Below are 4,086 nucleotides of genomic sequence, written 5' to 3'. Positions count from 1 at the left end.
GCCTTATTTCTGTGGAATCTGAGAACTGATATTTCGTATCCCTTTGAAGACTATAGGGCCAAAGGAAATATCCTCCGATAACTAAGAGAAAGAAGCGTTCTGAGAAACTTCTTTGTGTTCTATGAAATCATCTCACAGAGTTACAGCTTTCCCATCAAGAAGCCTTTCGCTAAGACAGTTCTTGTGGAATTGGCAAAGTGATATTTGAAAGCCCATAGACGGCTATGGTGAAAAAGGAAATATCCTCAGATGAAATCTGGAAAGAAGCTTTCTGAGAAACTGCTTAGTGTTCTGTTAATTCATCTCACAGAGTTACATCTGTATTTCGTGGATCTCTTTGCTAGCCTTATTTCTGAGGAATCTGAGAACAGATATTTCGGATCCCTTTGAAGACTATAGGGCCAAAGGAAATATCCTCCGATAACTAAGAGAAAGAAGCGTTCTGAGAAACTTCTTTGTGTTCTATGAAATCATCTCACAGAGTTACAGCTTACCCCTCAAGAAGCCTTTCGCTAAGACAGTTCTTGTGGAATTGGCAAAGTGATATTTGGAAGCCCATAGAGGGCTATGGTGAAAAAGGAAATATCCTCAGATGAAATCTGGAAGGAAGCTTTCTGAGAAACTGCTCTGTGATGTGTGACTTCCACTCACAGAGTTACATCTGTATTTCGTTGATCTCTTTGCTAGCCTTATTTCTGTGGAATCTGAGAACAGATATTTCGGATCCCTTTGAAGACTATAGGGCCAAAGGAAATATCCTCCGATAAGTAAGAGAAAGAAGCTTTCTGAGAAACTCCTTTGTGTTCTGTGAAATCATCTCACAGAGTTACAGCTTTTCCCTCAAGAAGCCTTTCGCTAAGACAGTTCTTGTGGAATTGGCAAAGTGATATTTGGAAGCCCATAGAGGGCTATGGTGAAAAAGGAAATATCCTCAGATGAAATCTGGAAAGAAGCTTTCTGAGAAACTGCTTAGTGTTCTGTTAATCCATCTCACAGAGTTATATCTGTATTTCGTGGATCTCTTTGCTAGGCTTATTTCTCTGGAATCTGAGAACAGATATTTCGGATCCCTTTGAAGACTATAGGGCCAAAGGAAATATCCTCCGATAACAAAGAAAAAGAAGCTTTCTGAGAAATTTCTTTGTGTTCTGTGAAATCATCTCACAGAGTTACAGCTTTCCCCTCAAGAAGCCTTTCGCTAAGACAGTTCTTGTGGAATTGGCAAAGTGATATTTGGAAGCCCATAGAGGGCTATGGTGAAAAAGGAAATATCCTCAGATGAAATCTGGAAAGAAGCTTTCTGAGAAACTGCTTAGTGTTCTGTTAATTCATCTCACAGTGTTACATCTGTATTTCGTGGATCACTTGGCTAGCCTTATTTCTGTGGAATCTGAGAACAGATATTTCGGATCCCTTTGAAGACTATAGGGCGAAAGGAAGTATCCTCCGATAACTAAGAGAAAGAAGCTTTCTGAGAAACTTCTTTGTGTTCTGTGAAATCATCTCACAGAGTTACAGCTTTCCCCTCAAGAAGCCTTTCGCTAAGACAGTTCTTGTGGAATTGGCAAAGTGATATTTGGAAGCCCATAGAGGGCTATGGTGAAAAAGGAAATATCCTCAGATGAAATCTGGAAAGAAGCTTTCTGAGAAACTGCTCAGTGTTCTGTCTATTCATCTCACAGAGTTACATCTGTATTTCGTGGATCTCTTTGCTAGGCTTATTTCTGTGGAATCTGAGAACAGATATTTCGGATCCCTTTGAAGACTATAGGGCCAAAGGAAATATCCTCCGATAACAAAGAAAAAGAAGCTTTCTGAGAAACTTCTTTGTGTTCTTTGAAATCATCTCACAGAGTTACAGCTTTCCCCTCAAGAAGCCTTTCGCAAAGACAGTTCTTGTGGAATTGGCAAAGTGATATTTGGATGCCCATAGAGGGCTATGGTGAAAAAAGAAATATCCTCCGATGAAAACCGGAAAGAAGCTTTCTGAGAAACTGCTTAGTGTTCTGTTAATTCATCTCACAGAGTTACATCTATATTTCGTGGATCTCTTTGCTAGCCTTATTTCTGTGGAATCTGAGAACAGATATTTCGGATCCCTTTGAAGACTATAGGGCCAAAGGAAATATCCTCCGAAAACTAAGAGAAAGAAGTTTTCTGAGAAACTTCTTTGTGTTCTGTGAAATCATCTCAGAGAGTTACAGCTTTCCCCTCAAGAAGCTTTTCGCTAAGACAGTTCTTGTGGCATTGGCAAAGTGATATTTGGAAGTCCATAGAGGAGTATGGTGAAAAAGGAAATATCCTCAGATGAAATCTGGAAAGAAGCTTTCTGAGAAACTGCTTAGTGTTCTGTTAATTCATCTCACAGAGTTACATCTGTATTTCGTGGATCTCTTTGCTAGCCTTATTTCTCTGGAATCTGAGTACAGATATTTCGGATCCCTTTGAAGACTATAGGGACAAAGGAAATATCCTCCGATAACTAAGAGAAAGAAGCGTTCTGAGAAACTTCTTTGTGTTCTGTGAAATCATCTCACAGAGTTACAGCTTTCCCTTCAAGAAGCCTTTCGCTAAGACAGTTCTTGTGGAATTGGCAAAGTGATATTTGGAAGCCCATAGAGGGCTATGGTGAAAAAGGAAATATCCTCAGATGAAATCTGGAAAGAAGCTTTCTGAGAAACTGCTCTGTGATGTGTGACTTCCACTCACAGAGTTACATCTGTATTTCGTTGATCTTTTTGCTAGCCTTATTTCTGTGGAATCTGAGAACAGATATTTCGGATCCCTTTGAAGACTATAGGGCCAAAGGAAATATCCTCCGATAACTAATAGAAAGAAGCTTTCTGAGAAACTTCTTTGTGTTCTGTGAAATCATCTCACAGAGTTACAGCTTTCCCCTCAAGAAGCCTTTCGCTAAGACAGTTCTTGTGGAATTGGCAAAGTGATATTTGGAAGCCCATAGAGGGCTATGGTGAAAAAGGAAATATCCTCCGATGAAATCTGGAAAGAAGCTTTCTGAGAAACTGCTCTGTGATGTGTGACTTCCACTCACAGAGTTACATCTGTATTTCGTTGATCTCTTTGCTACCCTTATTTCTGTGGAAACTGAGAACAGATATTTCGGATCCCTTTGAATACTATACGGCCAAAGGAAATATCCTCCGATAACAAAGAGAAAGAAGCTTTGTGAGAAATTTCTTTGTGTTCTATCTAATCATCTCACAGAGTTACAGCTTTCCCCTCAAGAAGCCTTTCGCTAAGAGAGTTCTTGTGGAATTGGCAAAGTGATATTTGGAAGCCCATAGAGGGCTATGGTGAAAAAGGAAATATCCTCAGATGAAATCTGGAAAGAAGCTTTCTGAGAAACTGCTCAGTGTTCTGTCTATTCATCTCACAGAGTTACATCTGTATTTCGTGGATCTCTTTGCTAGGCTTATTTCTGTGGAATCTGAGAACAGATATTTCGGATCCCTTTGAAGACTATAGGGCCAAAGGAAATATCCTCCGATAACAAAGAAAAAGAAGCTTTCTGAGAAACTTCTTTGTGTTCTTTGAAATCATCTCACAGAGTTACAGCTTTCCCCTCAATAAGCCTTTCGCTAAGACAGTTCTTGTGGAATTGGCAAAGTGATATTTGGAAGCCCATAGAGGGCTATGGTGAAAAAAGAAATATCCTCCGATGAAAACTGGAAAGAAGCTTTCTGAGAAACTGCTTAGTGTTCCGTTAATTCATGTCACAGAGTTACATCTATATTTCGTGGATCTGTTTGCTAGCCTTATTTCTGTGGAATCTGAGAAGAGATATTTCGGATCCCTTTGAAGACTATAGGGCCAATGGAAATATCCTCCGATAACAAAGAGAAAGAAGCTTTCTGAGAAACTTCTTTGTGTTCTGTGAAATGAGCACACAGAGTTACAGCTCTCCCCTCAGGAAGCCTTTCGCTAAGACAGTTCTTGTGGAATTGGCAAAGTGATATTTGGAAGCCCATAGAGGGCTATGGTGAAACAGGAAATATCCTCCGATGAAAACTGGAAAGAAGCTTTTTGAGAAACTGCTTAGTGTTCTGTTAACTCATCTCACAGAGT

The sequence above is a fragment of the Macaca fascicularis genome, chromosome 5 (genome assembly GCF_037993035.2).
Source record: "Macaca fascicularis isolate 582-1 chromosome 5, T2T-MFA8v1.1".
NCBI classification, from domain to species: Eukaryota; Metazoa; Chordata; class Mammalia; order Primates; family Cercopithecidae; genus Macaca; species Macaca fascicularis.
The sequence above is the reverse complement of the archived record's forward strand: the minus strand, read 5'-3'. Positions refer to the sequence as shown.